The 19,480-nt window shown below is 41.1% G+C and overlaps 1 protein-coding gene across 10 annotated transcripts in view; it reads left to right on the top strand.

Annotated features, from left to right (window-relative positions):
- The window catches only part of MYO6 (myosin VI), a 173,917-nt gene that overhangs the window by 16,933 nt on the left and 137,504 nt on the right, over positions 1 to 19,480 (top strand). Inside the window, exon 1 of one of the 10 annotated variants that reach the window (XR_011388642.1) lies at positions 2,383 to 2,523. The exons of 8 other annotated variants lie outside the window; for them this stretch is intronic. The gene's annotated coding sequence lies outside the window, so the exon portion shown is untranslated. Of the gene's footprint in view, positions 1 to 2,382; positions 2,524 to 19,480 lie in introns of those variants that run through there. One more of the 10 variants, XM_070073857.1, reaches the window with a different exon arrangement.

Raw genomic sequence — 19,480 nt, 5'->3', positions numbered from 1 at the left:
ACATTTTCCAAATTTAGTAATACTTAAAAATCATACTCTGATATTATCAGGAAAGGAGAGTTATGCCCATGGTGGCAGATACAAATTCTACTTTTGTGTTTTTCACTTGAAAGCTCTTATTTTGTCATTGCTAGCTTGCTTTCCTTGAAGCAACAGTTTTCACTTAAAACAAAAACCAAAAGCAACAACAAAAAAATTCCACATCTGCCAAATACCCATGGTGAAATAGTCATGGCTTATAAGTTCTTTCTAGGAAAAATGGTATTTCATGAAAAAAATACAAAATAAAAAATGGGCAGTTCCTGAAGATCACAACTTGAAAAGTTCACCCAAGTGAACCATCATACTTTAAGCAGAAGTGGTTTATGCAGACTTCCCATTCATCATACAGAATATTAAATAAGATATGTATTTGAGGAAAAATATATTATAACAATAATTCACAGTTTAAAAATTTGAGAGGCAGAGAGAGCATGAGAGAGCGTGCACGCAAGTATGAGTGAGCGTTCTCTCCAATCTGCTTGCTCTTTCCCAAATGACCACAATAGCTTGATCTCCTCCAGGATGAAGCCAGGACCTGGGAACTCAATCTGGGTCTCCCTCCTGGGTGGCAGAAACCAAAGTACCTCAGCCATCACCTGCTGTCTCCCAGAGAGCACATTAGCAGGAAGGTGGAATTGGAAGTAGAGCTGAGACTCAAACCTAGGCACTCTGCTATAGGATGCCAGTGTCCTGGGTGACATCTTAACTACCGTCATCTACTCCAGCAGTAATTTTCATTGCTTTATCAATGAGACAACATTATTTTTGAGTGAAACCACATTATTTTTGCTCTATGAACAGTGACACTGTTGGTACTGTTAGTTGCCATTGCCTTGATATTGGCTGAACTTCCAGAACTCCCTGTCATTGCTCCTGCATCATTACTATAAATGTAACCATAGTGAAGATGCGGATTTCTGTCTTGTTATGAAAAGTTTTGACCTTGTTGACTCTCTGAAAAGGTTTCAGGTATCTCCAGGGATCTGTTGACCACACTGGGAGGCAACTGCTGTTCTGAAAATTATCCACTTGAGTTGTGGGTGTGTTCATGATTTGTATATACTAGATATGTAGAAGCCTAGAGTGTTAGAACTGGTCATTACCCTGGGGTTAATTTTGTTCTAGTTCCTTCTGAAAAGTTGAGGAAACTGAGGGTTACAGAGATTGAGGTTTCTCAAAGGTCATATAGCTAAATCAGTGAGTCATTTTTTTAAAGAATTATTTTACTGTTTACTTGAGAGGCAGAGTAACATGGAGAGAGAGAGAAAAAGAACTTCCTTCTGCTGGTTCACTCCCCACATGGCCCTGCTGGTTGGGGCTGGGTTAGGCTGAAATTGGAAGCCTGGAACTCTGTCCAGGTCTCCCACATGTGTAGCAGGGGCCCAAACAGTTGGGCCATCCTCTGTTGCTTTCCCAGGTGCATTAGCAGGGAGCCAAGTAGGTGGGACTGACTGGCGCTCAGATATGGGAAGCTGACGTTGCAGGTGACTTAATTTGCAACATCACAATCCTGGCCCCTTGAGTTCATTTTTTAGGGCAGTATTGTGTAGTAAAAAATTCATTTTTTTTTACATAAAATTGTGACTAGGAAATAAGCATTTCTTTTTGTGCTGTAATAGGAATCCTGCCAAGTAAAATTCCTTAGGGGAGAGATTTTTGAACTTTGTTACCCAGAACTCTAGGAACAGCTTAAAACTACTTTTTTTTCTACTTAATTTTTTTTTGTCATTTGCCATGGAATTGCTTGCTGTAATCAGATGGAAGATTATGTGAGAAATAGAGATAACTTGGCATTTTAATACATAATCATTGCTTAAAAAGTCCTCTAAATAGACCCTGGTAATAAGTGTCATCAGTTTGACATTTAAGGGAGTAGCATGTGATTGTATATATAAAAGTAAAAATAATTGAGCATTTTTAAGAGAGCATTTCATTTTACTGTGGAAAGCTTTCAGCATGTTCACAACAGGAGAGAGAGGAGCGGGTGACCAGCTGTGTGCCCTCATCCAGCTCAGGTGATTCACGCAGAGCTAGTCTTTGTTTGTCATTGTCTTTATAATTATGCCCCTCCCTGAGGATGGTTTTTGAATCCAATCCTAGTTTCACATAATTTCATCATCCATAAACAGTTGTTTGTAGGGGACAGCATTTCATAAAACTTGAAATTAGCATATACAATAAAGTCAGGACTTGCTATGTAAAATAAGTTTGAATTAATTTCTCATAAGTTTTTCTAGCCTAAACAACATAAATAAGAAGCAAGCAAAAATTATTCTAAACTTCAGTCAAGAGAAGGTTTTATTAACTGTTTCTCTCTTTTCTTTGTTCTCCCTCAACTGCTATATTAGATCTTCAGCGATTTCCAGTTCCCTTCCTATTTCTAAATCTGTTGACTTAAATCAGCCTCTTCTGAACCATTTGAGATGGTACGATCCCTTCTTGTTGAGAGTTTTTTCTTTCGGTACAGCACTCTCTCCTAAGGTATGCTTTTTCTCTTTTGATCTTCGTTCTTCCTTTAAAATGACAAGTTTCTAGCCTTTGTCCTATTATCTGTTCTATCAGACCTGTTGCTTCCTTTTCATAGCAATTATTTTGTACTACTCATGTTACTGAAATTAGTAGATATTTTAACTTATACACATGTGTGTACTTTATATAAATAAATATATAACCAATATATGAATTAAAAATATAGTATATAAAAGGAAGTAATAATGAATTATATATAAATATTACAGTAATTAAATATATTACATATGAGGCCGGCGCCATGGCTCACTTGGTTAATCCTCTGCCTGTGGCGCTGGCATCCGATATGGGCACCGGGTTCTAGTCCCGGTTGCTCCTCTTCCAGTCCAGCTCTCTGCTGTGGCCCAGGAGGGCAGTAGAGGATGGCCCAAGTGCTTGGGCCCCTGCACCGCACGGGAGACCAGGAAGAAGCGTCTGGCTCCTGGCTTCGGATTAGTGCAGCGCCGGCCGTAGTGGCCATTTGGAGAGTGAACCAGTGGAAGGAAGACCTTACTCTCTGTCTCTCTCTCTCACTGTCTATAACTCTACCTGTCAAATAAATTAATTAAAATATATATATATATATTATATATTAATATTTGAAAGACTTGGGCCCTCATATACTATAGGGTAAAATAAAGTAGTCTGATACTAACATCCTTAAATAGAGTGATCATTAATGCATCAGCTTTTTTTTTTTTTTGACAGGCAGAGTGGATAGTGAGAGAGAGAGACAGAGAGAAAGGTCTTCCTTTTGCCTTTGGTTCACCCTCCAATGGCCGCTGTGGCCAGCGCGCTGCGGCTGGCGCACCACGCTGATCCGAAGGCAGGAGCCAGGTGCTTCTCCTGGTCTCCCAGGACTTGGGCCATCCTCCACTGCACTCCCTGGCCACAGCAGAGAGCTGGCCTGGAAGAGGGGCAACCGGGACAGAATCCAGCGCCCCGACTGGGACTAGAACCCCGTGTGCCGGAGCTGCTAGGTGGAGGATTAGCCTGTTGAGCCGCGGCGCCGGCCAATGCATCCACTTTATATTAGACTAAGATGTAGATGTGTTAGGTTGACAATTCAGATACTATGATTAGCATTGCTCTGTAACTTGATTTTTTCCAGAATGTTGAAAATTTTTGGCAAGGTTTCAAATAAAGGACAGCATTCTTTCAGTTACATGGTAGTGAATTTTTGGAGAATCCAGTATATATTAATGTAAAAATATTCTGAATGTATGTATACTCATGCATATGTTGGATTAGGCTCTGGACTCACCTATCTTCTGTAAGTTTGCTGTTCATTTTGCCTTTTATACATATTTAATGGAATTAGGTAATTTGAAACTTAGAAATAAAAAATGAAGTCTTAGCCTCCTACCCACAGGAGCTGGATCAGTTCGGAGCATTGCAGACATTTGTTTTGGCTGCAGTATTTTGTTGTGTCGACTTCCTCCTCAGTTCATGTCTTGAGTGTTGTGTGACTGTCTTCAAGTGAGGCCCTGAAGCTTTTAGATACCGAGAAGGAAATACAAAGAATAAATGAAAAATAAAAATATTCATTTATACTGATGTAAATTAGAAACAATAATAGTTGCAAGTAGTATATGAAGGTACCTAAAAGGATTCCTGGAAGAATGCACATATACCTTTCCCCTGGAGGTTTGGAATGTTGGGGGTATCACTAATCTGGTTTATTTTTGGATCTGATTTTAAATACAAGAATTTTCTTTATTTTACAAAAGAGGGTAAAGAGTAATTCATTTTTATATCTTCAGGGGATAGTGAATTTGGAAATAAGCAAAGATTAGGAGCAAATTATTGCCATAAAGTAACTGCATTATTTTACCATAGAGAAATTACCATAAATATACATAAAGATATTCTATAAGGAGATAACATATTTGAAAACAAATTTTTTTCCATTTTGTTTTAGTGTATTATTCTGTATTTAGTATTTGAACTTTTGCACTACTCCTCCCATTTTTTAAGTTTTGTAGACATTCCTTAACAAGTATCATTTGTATCATTGAGAACTAGATGTCTTTTTTATTCACTTATCTTCCTGAATACCTGATGTCTGATTGACAGTTTAACTGAGCCTGAGTAGGTAACATTATTATAATTAAAGAGTTTATTATTGTCTGTAAGGATAGTATAAATGTGCTTCCTTTAAAACTACGTAGAAATATAGGGGCTGGTGCTGTGGCGTAGTGGGTAAAGCCGCTGCCTGCAGTGTTGGCATCCCATATGGGCGCCAGTTTGAGTCCCAGCTGCTCCACTTCCAGGCAAGCTCTCTGCTATGACCTGGGAAAGCAGTAGAAGATGGCCCAAGTGTTTGGGCCTCTGCACCCGCGTGGGAGACCCGGAAGAAGCTCCTGGCTCCTGACTTCAGTTTGGCCCAGCTCTGGCCATTGCAGCCATTTGGGGAGTAAACCAGTGGATGGAAGATTCTCTCTGCCTCTGCCTCTGCCTCTCTATAACTCTACTTTCATAAATAAATCTTAAAAAAAAAAGTAGAAATATAAGCTTATAAGACATATATAAAAAGGTCTGGAAAAATGAAATTAAAAGATGAGTTTATTTTGGTGAAAATAATTTTCTTAAAAGATTTTACTTATTTATTTGAGAGGTAGAGCTACATACAGAGAAAGGGAGAGACAGAAAGGTCTTCCATCCACTGATTCACTCCCCAAATGGCCGCAATGGCCAGAGCTGGGTCGATCTGAAGTCAGGAGCCAAGAACTTCTTCCGGGTCTCCCACATGGGTGCAGGGGCCCAAGCACTTGGGCCATCTCCACTGCTTTCCCAGGCTATAGCAGTGAGCTGGATTGGAAATGAAGCAGCCAGACGCGAACCGAACCAGTGCCAAAATGGGATGCCAGCACTGGGGGCGGCAAACTCATTTCTAGAAATGCTAGATGTGATATTTTCTTTTTCTTTTTTTTCTTTTTTTTTTTTTTTTGACAGGCAGAGTGGACAGTGAGAGAGAGAGAGACAGAGAGAAAGGTCTTCCTTTGCCGTTGGTTCACCCTCCAATGGCCGCCGCGGCCGGCGCGCTGCGGCCGGCGCACCGCGCTGATCCGATGGCAGGAGCCAGGAGCCAGGTGCTTTTCCTGGTCTCCCATGGGGTGCAGGGCCCAAGCACCTGGGCCATCCTCCACTGCACTCCCTGGCCACAGCAGAGGGCTGGCCTGGAAGAGGGGCAACCGGGACAGAATCCGGCTCCCCGACCGGGACTAGAACCTGGTGTGCCGGCACCGCTAGGCGGAGGATTAGCCTAGTGAGCCGCGGCGCCGGCCCATATTTTCTTAATATGTACCCAAAACTAGATGATGGATGAGAGTTTGTGATTCTGTATGTTATGAAACATTTCCATAATAAAACTAAATTGGCTAACCAAAAATAAATAAATAAATAAAGTATTCTGCAAAGGGCCCTTTTATTGACTTCCACTAAAGTGTATATTATATAGTGCAAGAAGTTGACTAATGCGTAAAAAGGAAAGAATCGAGCGCTGTGTCTTTTAAATCAAGGTAAATTTATCTGTACTTGTTCTTTATCAGAGCTACAGTATCCACATTAGGACACCAGATGCAAAATATATTTCTCTGTAAATAAAACTTAAGGGAGAAAAATAGCTACATAAAGATGGAATCAGTACAATTAAAAAATTCCCCCAAATTACGTATAACAATACATTTTCTTTTAGTCCTCTCTGCAAATCAATGAGAATTTGGAATGACTTTGCAAATGAATACTGTGTTAACATGAAAATTAGAGGATTTACATTTGTGATGGGCAGAAGTCTTTCTATCCCTAAATTGCAGATATCCTTTTACCTTCCATTTAATCTTTTTTTGCCAGTTAGAGAATGAATTTAATGTATTTGACTGTTTACCTCTGCAAACACTGAAATACGCAGAGGCAATATGGGCCTTTTTACTTTAATAGTTACCTTCTTTAAAAAAAATCTTCTTAAGTAATAGTTAAACTTTTATGGTCATTTTGTAGAGATTTTCCTTAGTGAAGAAAATCAAGAAATAGTCGTTAGCTTTTTTAAAAAGATTTATCTTTTTTATTCCCCAAATGCCCACAACAACCAGGCTGGGCCAACCTCTGTCATTGTGGCCATCTGAGGAGTGAACCAGTGGATGGAAGACCTCTCCCTATCTCTCTCTCTAACTTTGCCTTTCAAATAAAAAATAATTTTTTAAAAATAGAATTCTAACTGAATCCCAGGTATTCCTATATGGGATGTAAGGCATCTCAAGCAGTAACGTCACAACACTCAGCTCCCCCATGCCTCTTAGCTCTTAATCCCTTGCCACATTATTGTGGCATCATACTTTAAAACTTGGGTAAGGGGCTGGCATTTGACCTAGTGGTCAAGATCCCGGTTAGGATACCTGTGTCCCCTGTTGGAGTACTTGGGTTTGATCCGTGTTTCTGGCCCCTGATTCCAGCCTCCTGCTTGGAGGTGGTGGTAAATGGCTTCAGTAGTGGATTTTGCCACTCAAGTCATAGACCTGGATTGGGTTACCTGCAGCCCCCTAAATTCACCCTTTGCTGTTGTGGGCATTTGAGGTGTGGGTCAGTGGATGGCTCTCTGTCTCACTCTTTCTAGCTCTCAAAAAAAAATTAAAAATATTTGGGAAGTTTAGGTGGATTATTTTAGGCATACGAAGTTATACTTTGGTATTATCATTTATGCATTATAAAGAAGGTCCTGTTTCTGCAGTTCTTAGTTATGTCCCTATAGACCAATGGATTTTCTACAATGAGTATCATCCTCCTAGGACTTGGACTTGTAATTTGTGGTTGTTGTGTTGTGACTTGTAAGGTTAGAGTCTGCATAGTAAATAGGCTGAGTGAATTCTTCTCTGGCTGTTAGCGGCTCAAAGGAGAGCATGCAGGTCACCTCTGAGTCCAACATATGTAGAAGGCACTGCTGCTGTGACTCCTGGCATGGGGGTAGAGGGCTATGCTGGCTCTTGTCCCTGGATGCTTTGAATGAGACACATTGGCAGCTCTCCAGATTAGAAATATACCTTCTCAGATTGCAGGTGTACCTTGGCTTGCCTGAGGCAATGTATGAGGATACGAGCACCTGGGTGGATGCCTGCTTTGCCAAAGATTAGCCTCCTGCTTTGAGAGCTGTGCTGCTTATCTGTTCATAGTCTGGGAGCAGATTGCCAAGTACAGGTCAGCAGGTGTTTATGACCTGTAAAAGAATCCTCTCTTTTTCCATTTAGGCTATTTAAGGCTTGAGCTTTATGCAGTTACTTGTTTACAGGTTTTTGTTTTATATGTTTTGTTCCTGGTTAAATTTTGATGCATGCTGGGAGTTCAGTAATGCATTTGAGGGAATATAGCCTACCTATATCAGAAATCTGTAGTGCTAACCTTAGAAAGGAATGGAAAGTGGCTTTTTAGTAGAATTGACTCATGTATTCCCAGTAAGAGTAATCAGTAACATTTCAATGTAGTTTGAATCCTGTTATGTAGACCATATTGATGTTTTGTTTTTGTGAATTATGTAGCGTATGATAAGATTTTATCCTACTCTTTTTTTTAACATTGATTTATTTGATAGAGTTACAGAGAGAGGGAAGACAGAGACAAATTTTATCTTTTATTTGCTAGTTCACTCCCCAAATGTCCTCAGCATCTGGGGCTAGGCTAGGCTGAAGCCATGAATCTGGAACTCCTTCCAGGTCTCCTCTGTGGGCAGCAGGGGCTAAAGTACTTGGACCATCTTTCACTGCCTTCCCAGGAGCATTAGCAGGGAGCTGGATCTGCAGTGGAGCAGCCAGGACTTGAACTAACGCTGCTGGTATGCTGGCTTTGCAGGCAGCAGTTTAACCCGCTGTGCCACAACGCTGGCCCCCTGCTCATCTTTTAATACCCAGTTCCGAGTGGAATTCCTTACTCTCAGTCCTTGTCCTTCACTGCCTGGCCCTTTCTGCTGAGCTTGTGAATACCCAGTGTCTGCGTGCTCTCCTCAGGAGGTGCTTGTCTCGCTCCTGTAGTAGGCTATAAACACTCTGATGCTGTTCTTGTGTCTCCAGGGCCCAGTACTTTGCCCTGTGATAAAAGATGTGTGATAAATCATTTCATCATGTTTTAAATGTGAATATATTGTCTACATCTCTCAAATTATTTTCAACAAAAACAAGTATAAATTCTGTGCCAGCCCATAAGTGGTGAGATTGGGATAGTTAAGGGCATAGTGAGCCAAGACACTTAGACTATTACTAAAAAAAAAATAAAAATTGTGGAGCTAGTTATAAAATTTGTTTGGTGAAATAACAGGTAAAACTGCTTCTCTTAATAGCTTTTTGTTTTTTCTTTTTTTTAAAACTTTTATTTAATGAATATAAATTTCCAAAGTACAGCTTATGGATTACAATGGCTTCCCCCCCATAACGTCCCTCCCACCCACAACCCTCCCCTTTCCCACTCCCTCTCCCCTTCCATTCACATCAAGATTCATTTTCGATTCTCTTTATATACAGAAGATCAGTTTAGCATACATTAAGTAAAGATTTCAACAGTTTGCACCCACATAGAAACATAAAGTGAAAAATACTGTTTGAGTACTAGTTATAGCATTAAATCTCAATGTACAGCACAGCTAGTTATAAAATTTTTTTTTGTGAAATAACAGGTAAAACTGCTTCTCTTAATAGCTTTTTCTTTTTTCTAAAAGGTAAACATTTTTTAAAAAGATTTACTTACTCATTTGAATGATAGAGCCACAGAGAGAGGAGGGGGGAGAGAGAGAGAGACATATCGACATATCGATTCATCAGTTGCTCTTCAGTTTTCTGATTCACTCCCCAAATGGCCACAAGTTGGGGCTGGGCCAGGCTGAAGCCAGGAGCTTCCTCCAGGTCTCCCATGTGGATGCAAGGACCCAAACATCTGGGCCGTCCTCTGCTGCTTTCCTAGGTGCACCAGCAGGGAGCTGGATTGAATGCCAAGCAGCCAAGACCCAAACTAACGTCCATAGGGGATACCAGCATTGTAGGAGGTGACTTAATCCATTGTGCCACGATGCTGGCCCCAAGAACTTGTTCTTTATCAGTTTGAAAGAATGTGGGACAAGACAAGTGACAAAAATGAGATGATTTCTACATGTGCTAAACATTTTCTTAAAAAGATTTATTTATTTATTTGAAAGGTAGAGTGATGGTGGGAAGGAGAGAGAAAGATGCATCAATCGATCAGTCAATTAATCTTTTATTCACTGGTTCACTTGCCAGTGCCTGCAACAGCAAGGGCTGGGCTGGTTAAATCAAGGAGCCTGGCACTTCATCCAGCTCTCCCACATGAGTGGAAGGGACCCAAGTGATTGGGCCGTCATCAGCTGCCTTCCTAGGTGGATTAGCAGGGAGCTGGGTTGGAAGCAGAGGAGCTGGGGCTTGAGCTGGCACTCTGATATGGGTTGCCTGCCCCATAAAAATCATTTAACTCCTGTTTCTTTGTGCAGTAATTAGGGTTAGAGCAATCACACTGAAATATTAGAAAGCTGAATTTAGTGATTTGTTCATATTCTCTTTTAAACCTCCGTCATTAGTTTTTTTTTTTTTTTTTTTTTTTTTAAGATTTTATTTATTTACTTGAGAGGGAGAAACAGAGAGAAAGGTCTTCTGTCTGTTGGTTCACTCCCCAGATGGTTGCAACAGCTGGAGCTGCGCCGATCCGAAGCCAGGAGCCAGGTGCTTCTTCCAGGTCTCCCATATGGGTGCAGGGGCCCAAGGACTTAGGCCTTCTACTGCCCTCCCAGGCCACAATGGAGAGCTGGATTGGAAGTGGAGCAGCCGGGTCTCGAACTGGCACCCACATGGGATGCCAGCGCCACAGGCGGAGGATTAACCTAGTGCACCACGGCACCTGCCCCCTCATTAGGTTTTGTGTACTATTTTTCTGGCCCCAAGATTGGACAGATCTGATCATGTAGTAAAGATTGTTATATGTTTAAAATAACAATTTTTATTTATGTTTAAACACATAAATACATGCTGTGCTGGTTTGAATTTTCATAGAATGTATTGCATTGTTGGCTGAAAGTTATTTTAAAGATAATGCTTTTTTCTTTGGTAATAAAAGCAATAGCTTTCCTTTGGAAAATTTGAAAAATGCTAAATGTGCAAAGGAGAAAGTAAAAATCATCTACAATGTCTTCACTTAGAAATAAGAAATATTAATATTTTAATATATCTTTTAAAAAACTATTAATTTTTCCTTATTACCATTGATATAAATGTTTTACCCTGTCTTCTTCAAGGTGCTTTTTTTTTAAAGATTTTTATTTATTTATTTGAAAGTCAAAATTACAGAGAAGGGAAGGAGGGAGAGAGAGAGAGAATTGCATCCCCTGGTTTACTCCCCATATGGCCACAATGGCCAAGGCTGGGTCAGGCTGAAACCAAGATCTGGGAACTTTGTCCAGGTCTCCCACATAGGTGACAGCTGCCCAAACACTTGGGCCATCTTCCATTGTTTTTCCCAGGCCGTTAACATGGAGTTGGATTGGAAGCGCAGCAACTGGGACGTGAACTGGCACCCATATGGGATGTCGTGTCACAGGCGACAGCTTAACCTGCTGTGCCACAATTGCTCCCCCTCCCCTTTTTGTAGTTCTAATTTTACTGCAGTTTCCTTTGGAGTATGGTTGGAATACTATTTAATTCTTTAAAAAAATTCTTGAGAGGCAGAGATGAGAGAGAAAGAGAATGAAGGAGTATCCATTCACAGTTTGTCTCTCAGAGGCTGCAACAGCAGGGCTGGGCCAGGCTGAATCTACAGTGTAATCTAGGTCTGTCAGTGGATGACGGGAAGCCAGTTACTTGAGTCATCACCTGCTGCCTTCCAGGGTATTCATTAGCAGGAAACTAGAAACAGAGTGGAGCCAGGAGCAGAGCTGGGACTCAGACCCAGCTACTTGGATACAGGATGCGCGTGTCCCAACCAGTGGCTTAACTGCTGCACCGAACACCACCAAACACTGAAAAATTTATTTTAAAATTGTGGTATTTAATCACTTTCCTGTTTTTTACCACTGAGAGGGGAGACATCTGAACTTCGGGATTGTTATTAGGGAAGATTTTTTACAAAAGTGTTTATATTCTTTATTTTTTTATTAAGGCCCCATAAATCTTTGTGAGATATATATATATATATATATATTTACATTGTATTCATTTTAAATGAATTAGCTAATAAATGAACGTATTCTTTGGCCAACGACAAATCAAAATAATCCGGCTGCTGACTTTCTTCCTAGGCTACCTTCTGGTTGTTCTTTTCTATCTAGAAAGTAGGCACTACTACCACTTTGTTGCATGTACTTCTTTTTTAAAATTTCTGGTTTTTTTTTTTTTTTTCATCACTTGAAAGAGCAACAGAGGGGGAGAGAGAGAGAGAGAGAGATCTTTGATCTTCTGGTTTACTCCTTAAATGTTTCCAACAGCCAGAGCTACGTCAGACTGAAGTCAGGACTCCAGTATTGAATCCAGATCTCCCACATAAGTGGAAGGGACCCAAGAGCTTGAAGCATCACGTGTTGTCTCCCAGGATGCGTTAGATCAGAAGTAAAGGTGCTGGGACGCAAACCTACGCTCCGATATGGGGTGTGGGCATCCCAAGTGGTGGCTTAATCTGTCTCACAACACCTGTCTCTTGATGTATATGCATCTTTATTTTTTACCATTATTTACATTTTAAGGCTTCTGGAAATATGTAGTTATTTTTTTTTGACGTCAATGAACTACATAGTGTTTTACAGCATATTTTTTCATGTAACAATAGGTCTTTTTTTTTTTTTTTTAAGGATTTATTTACTTATTTGAAAGGCAGAGTAACAGAGAGAGGAACACACAGAGAAAAACACCGAGATCTTCCAAATGCTGTAACGGCTGGAGCTGAGCTGATCAGAAGCCAGGAGCTTCTCCCAGGTCTCCCATGCGGGTGCAGGGACCCAGGGACCTGGGCCATCTTTTGCTGCTTTCCCAGGCACATAAACAGGGAGCTGGATTGGAAGTGGAGCAGCTGGTGCTTGAACGGGCACCCACATGGGATGCTGGCACTGCAGGCAGTGGCTTTACCCGCTACGCCACAGCCCCGGCCCAAACAATAGGTCTTAGATTTTCATGTTGGAAGGCGAAGATCCACTTATTTTTAATTGCTACATGACTCTCTGGAGTTCAGAGATAGCTTAGTTTATTGAACCATTTTCCTTATTGATAAGCATTTAGATTGTTTGCAGTTTTTCCTTCTTAGTCACAGGGCAACAAATACCCTGGATGATCTAAGAAATGTGTTTCAGAGGCCTCATTAACAGAATCAAGTGTTGTAGTTTTTTAGTTTTCTTTTCTTTTTAGGTTTTTAGTTTTAAATCACTGCATGTGTGAAAAAAGTACTTTTTTTTTTTTTTAGATTTTCAGAGTATCGGGGTGGGTGTCATGGCATAACAGGTTACACCACTGTTTAGGATACTTGCATCCCATATGAAGTGCTGGTTCAAGTTCTGCCTATTTTGCTTTTGATCCAGCTCCCTGAGTATGTGTGTGGGAAGCAACAGGTGATAGCTCAAGTACTTGAGTCCTTGTTACCTATGTGGAGACCCAGATGGAGTTCCTAACTCCTGGCTTTGGTGTACCCTAGCCTTGGCTGTTGCAGCTTTTTGGATAGTGAACTACTGGACAGAGATATTTTCTCTCTCTCCCTCTCTCTTTGCCTTTCAAATAAATAAGTAGATCTTTAAAACCCTAAAAGTATTACCTCATTCACTTTAAAAATTTTTATTTTTAGTTTTTTTATTCGAAAGGCAAAGAGAGAAAGATGGGCAGGCACAAATGTTTGCAACAGCCAGGGCTAGGCCAGGCAAAAGCCAGGAGCCTGGAATTGAATCTAAGTCTCCCGAGAGGGTAGGGACCCATGTACTTGAGCCACCTGCTGCCTCCGAGGGTACGCATTTTCAGGAAGCTGGTTTGGTAATAGACAGTCAGGACTCTAACCAGGCACTCTGTTATGAGGTGTGGCTGTCCAAGTGGTGTCTTTTGTTCTTGTGCCAAATGTCTGCCCCAGGATCTGATTGTCTTTCTTATATTAACATTTTTTGTCAGGGAAGATGTCCAAGTTTAATGATATTGATTTATAAAATGAGGTTTTCTGTCATAATTCTTTACACAGACATAGTTGGCTGTTTAAAACAGAGTTTGTGTCCAAAATGTTTAAAACAGCTGAGTTTATGATTTTACATAAAGAAGCAAGCAAGTCCTTCCTTCTGATTCATTTAAGTTTTTATTTGACTCCAGCTGTAATGCAGGAGAAATACTTGGAATATTCTTTGCTCTTCAGTTTCTACAGCCAGATAATTTGAATGCTAAGACCTTGGGGAGCATTTTCCATTTTGATGAAACACAGTTTGTTGGATAGAATGTGGAAGGAACCAGAGTGTCATATTTAACCTGGTTTAGGTGAGTGGAGAAATAAGATTAAATTTTAAAGTAGTTCGACGAGTAGGCAGATTGTGAATTAATTAGAAATCAAATACACTTGAGAGTTTAGGTTTTACATTGTTAAGTATTTTGTATGTGCTTCAATGGTTTTTGTTTAGCAACTGCATAATCTATATAAGCAAGCTTTAATAAATAATAATGTTGTATTAAAATGATTATAAAATACTCAACTAAGTTTGAAAATAGTTCCCTCTAATGTAAATACATGTTTGCTAGTGTTTTTCTCTCTCCATTTTTTTTTTTAAAGAAAAGGCAGATTTAGAAAGAGAAAGAGAGAGATGATTGATTTTCTGTCCTCTGGTTAACTTCCCAGAAGGCCACAGTGGCAGTGCTGGGCCAGGCCAAAGCCAGGAACATCATCCTGTCTCCCATGTGATTGTAGGGGCCAAGAACGTGGGCCATCTTCTACTGCTTCCCTAGGCTCATTAGCAGGGAGCAGGATCAGAAGTACTGGTGCCCATATGGGATGGCACAGGTGGCAGCTTACCACAAAGCCAGCCGCTCCTGTCTCCATCTTTATTATAAGTAATGTATAATATTGAATTCTAAAGCACCTTATATATACTGCACAGTACATTATATCTTTATTAGTTTTTAAAAGATATATTTATTTCATTTAAAAGGTAGAGTTATATATAGAGAAGAAGAAACAGAGCTAGAGATCCTCCATCTGCCAAACAGCCATGATGCCAAGGCTGCCGAAGCCAGGAGCCAGGAGCTTCTTCTGGGTTTCCCACATGGGAGCTGACTTCTGCTGCTTTCCCAGACCATCAGCAGGGAGCTGGTTCTGAAGTGGAGCAGCCAGGAATCAAACCAGCGCCCATATGGGATGTCGGTATTGCAAGTGGTGGCTAAATCCACTACGCCACAACGCCAGTCCCTATTTTTATGTTTTGAGAATTATAGCATTAAAGAAGAATTTTGTTCAGTTTTCCTTGGTATTTAGTTTTTGTCTTATATGCTTTTAGTGCATATCAGTAAAAGGACAACTTTAGAAAATCAAATTATTTCCTCACATTTTTCTGTTTCCTTGAGAGAAAAAAAATGCCTTAAAAGTGAGCCAGAGGAATAGCTAATCATTTCCCTAATTATTTCTACTGCCATTTGACTTTGCTAATTAAATTCTTGCTACAAAATATTTTTATAAACAAACATACATTCCTAAGTCAGCATATTTAAATGTTTTAAGAGATGAAGGTGCCTTTCATTTTTAAAAAATTTTTTGACAGGCAGAGTTAGAGAGAGAGAGAGAGAGAGACAGAGAGAAAGGTCTTCCTTTTCCGTTGGTTCATTCCCCTAATGGCCGCTACGGTCCGTGCTGCGCCGGTCCAAAGCAAGGAGCCAGGTGCTTCCTCTTGGTCTCCCATGCAGGTGCATTGGGCCATCCTCCACTGCCCTCCTGGGACACAGCAGAAAGCTTGACTGGAAGAGGAGCAACCGGGACAGAATCCGGCACCCCAACTGGGACTAGAACCTGGGGAGCTGGCACTGCAGGTGGAGGATTAGCCTAGTGAGCCGTGGCGCCAGCTGGTGCCTTTCATTTTTGATACTTTATTGTAGTGTGTCATTTTTACTTTAGGAATTGTATGTTGTATTCATGAACATTTTTGGGTTATGGCAAAGATCATTGTTAAAATAGGACACTTTACATATGAGATGTGAAAATGCCACTTAAGTGTATTATGGGTGTTTTGTTCTTTGAAAAAGTATATGCTGGACTTGAAGCTTTGTAGAGATGAGCTGAGAGTGGTACACATCTTTTTCCTTGGAAACTGTTATGTGGGTTCTAACTGAACATATATCTGTAGTTAGCAATGCAGCTTAATTAGGGTATTCATAAGTCATGGGTTCAATCAGCAAGTATTTGATAATTCCCTAAAGATGATGCACTGTATTGGGTGCTGGCTGTTTATAGCTAAAGCTGAACGTGGTTGTTTGCTTGGTTTCTGAAGCAGTGAATAGAAGTTTTTTTTTTAATTAATTTATTTGACAGGTAGAGTTATAGACAGTGAGAGAGAGAGACAGAGAGAAAGGTCTTCCTTCCGTTGGTTCACTCCCCAAATGGCCCGCTGTGGCCGGCGCTGTGCCGATCTGAAGCCAGGAGCCAGGTGCTTCCTCCTTGTCTCCCATGCGGTGCAGGGCCCAAGCACTTGGGCCATCCTCCATCGCCCTCCCGGGCCACAGTAGAGAGCTGGACTGGAAGAAGAGCAACCGAGACTAGAACCCGGTGCCAATATGGGATGCTGGCACCGCAGGCAGAGGATTAACCAAGTGAGCCATGGTGCCGGCCGCTAGAAATGTTTTAATGTGAAGAGTAAAGGTGAAACGCCAGCACTGTGGTGTAGCAGGTAAAGCTGCCGCTTGCAGGGCCAGCATCCCATATGGGTGCTGGTTCGAGTCCCAGTTGCTCCACTTCAGATCCAGCTCTCTGCTATTTCCTGGGAAAGCAGTAGAAGATGGCCCAAGTCCTTAGGCCCCTGCACCTGGGTGGGAGACCCGGAGGAATCTCCTGGCTCCTGGCTTCGGATCGGCACAGTTCCAGCTGTTGTGGCCGATTGTGAGTGAACCTCTCTCTCTCTACCTCTCCTTCTCTCTCTGTGTAACTCTGACTTTCAAATAAATAAATCTTCAAAAGAAAAAAAAAGAGTGAAGGAGAGGCCTTTCTGGCAGGAGGAGTTCCAAGTGTGTGCATGGATTGGTTCCTCTTCAGTGCGCTTGGTTTACGGAAAATATACTAAGTGAAGAGGATACCCTTGGAGAATCTGACCCACGATGTCTAGTGAGAGTAGTAACATCCCAGCGCTCTTGTATCCAACATGGAGTTGATATGTTGATTTCTGCTAAGGATATGTAACACACAGCTGTCCAGATTCCCAAGGTTGCCTGGATTTCCTCTTATGTCACTTGTAGAAACTGTTTCTATTCAAGATAAGACAAAAGTGGGAAGGGAGTGTCACCTAAAACCACATATGGATAGATGAGGACCTGTGCTGGAGTTCAGAGTGAAACTAATATTCTGAGTAACCTTACTCCAAATATTAAAGTGAAACAAGTCTTGTAAAGTGCAGGCAGGATAACGGAGGTAACTTTGGAATGGCTTTCCCAGCTTTTTGAATGGAATGTTCATGAACACATTTTCTTTTGCATTTTAAATCTGAATTTGTGCTGGCCATGTTGCTGGAAGTTGGTGATGAGTTGAATTGCAGTTACTACTCATTAATAGTATTCAGTAATATTCAATAATAATCATTGCCTCAGTTTAAAATAGCTTTAGGTCATGGATTTATCTTGCTTTCTGTTCCTTTTTGTAACCTCATATTCAAGATGATCATCGCTGCTGCTTCCACAGAATTTTGTTTGTAAAAATAAAAGTAGAGGCCGGCGCTGCGGCTCACTTGGCTAATCCTCTGCCTGCAGTGAGGCACCCCAGGTTCTAGTACTGGTTGGGGGCGCCAAATTCTGTCCCGGTTGCCCCTCTTCCAGTCCAGCTCTCTGCTGTGGCCAGGGAGTGCAGTGGAGGATGGCCCAAGTACTTGGGCCCTGCACCCGCGTGGGAGACCAGGAGGAAGCACCTGGCTCCTGGCTTCAGATCGGTGCAGCGCCGGCTGTAGCGGCCATTTGGGGGGTGAACCAACGGAAAAGGAAGACCTTTCTCTCTCTCACTGTCTAACTCTGCCTGTCAATAAATAAATAAATAAAAGTAGAAGGACTTAAGATCCAGTCATTTTGAATGTGATCATGACCACTCTTCCCTGACCCCCTGCCTGCAGTGCATTTAGCTCACCTTGGTCAGTGACACCCCGTTTTACTAACTGGCCTGCTGCTCTGGCTGCTCTGCTTTCCGTCAGTGCTCAGATATCCCGTCCCCAGCTTCAACTTTCCTTTCTCCGCTTTCCCTTTCCCCCTTTACGCCTGTTTTCCAGCTGTCCTTGTTTCCTCGCCCCATATCTGTTATTTTTGTGCCTACTATCTCTTTAGCTGAAACAGATTCTGTTTGTCCAACTAAGGATTCTGTCTTCATGGCCCTCTCTAAAATCTACTTGTTGCAGATTTAGCTTTTCACAAAACAAGTGATAGTCTTTGATATCTCCAGGTAGCATTTTAGTCTCTCTTCCCTCAAAGTTTTAGTTTTCTCTGTCCTTTGGGAAAAAGCCAACATTCGGGCACTAAGTCTTGTTTTGATTTCGAGTGGAAACTACTGCGTGGATCACATGTTTGGGCTCACTGAACCAGTGATCCAGCCTGTGAAATGAGGATGTTGAAGTAGACTTGTTCAGTGGGACCTTCAGCATTCTTCCTTATCACTTGCTCTATATGACAGTAGTTCACAGAGTGGAGTTCTTTATTTTAATGTTGAAATATTTTACAGAGGGGCTCGTTTATGCTCTGAGATGGCATTTGATATCTCTTTTGGTGTCACCATTTTAAATGTCCCATTTGCTTCAGTAATACTTAAATGTATCCCTTGATTAGACAGAGTCTTGGGCTGTGTCTAAGGGGTCAAATTGATTATTTTGACAATAAAAGTAAAGCTCCTGATTTATGATTGAAATTGAAACACAGTTACATGACTTTTTTAATCTTTGTAGTGGAGGGGAAGCAAAATAGAAGCTGTATTTTAGTGAGAATCAGAAGCCAGCCTTAAAGTTGAAGGTTATGTTCCTGGCATAAACCAAATTTGTTTATAATATGTTTTACTTTTTGTATATTATTGGATTTGTCTTCTAATAGTTTGTTTAAGATTTTTGTATATGTTCATCATTTCATTATCAAGGTTACTCTGTCCTGAGAATGATTTATGGAATTTTGGTATGCCAGCTATATGAGATACTTGTTATTTGGTAGAAGTTGCTGGTGAAACCATTTGGTGCTTGTTTTCTTTCTGGGAAGGTTCTTTTAAAAAAAATTTATCTAAAGATTTGTTTACTGGATAGGCAGAGCTACAGAGGGAATGAGAGGGAGAGAGAGAGAGGGAGAGGGAGAGAGAAAGGGAGGGAGGAGGAGAAAGAGAGAGAGACAGAGGGAGAGATTCCATCCAGTGGTTTATTCTCTGCATGGCTGCAGCAGCCAGATTGAAGCCTGGAGCCATGAAACTCTACCCTCATCTCCTACATGGGTAGCAGGGGCCCATTTTCTGCTGGCTTCTCAGGCACGTTAGCAGGAAGCTGGATCAGAAGCAAAGCAATAGAAACTTGAACCACACTCCTGTATAGGAAAACAGTATCGCAAGTGGAGGTTTAACCAACTGTGCCACAAGGCCAGCCTCAGAAAGGCTTTTAAATACAGATTCAGTTTCTTTAAATTTATAGACTAAATCTTTCCTCTCTCTCCTTTTGCTAATTCTGGCAAGTTATCTTACTAGAAATTTATCTGTTTACCTAAAATTTCCAATTTCAATTTCAATAACAATTGTTATT

The sequence above is a fragment of the Oryctolagus cuniculus genome, chromosome 5 (assembly GCF_964237555.1).
Source record: "Oryctolagus cuniculus chromosome 5, mOryCun1.1, whole genome shotgun sequence".
Taxonomy (NCBI): domain Eukaryota; kingdom Metazoa; phylum Chordata; class Mammalia; order Lagomorpha; family Leporidae; genus Oryctolagus; species Oryctolagus cuniculus.
Note: the sequence above shows the minus strand (reverse complement) of the source record. Positions and strands in the feature narration are given on the sequence as shown.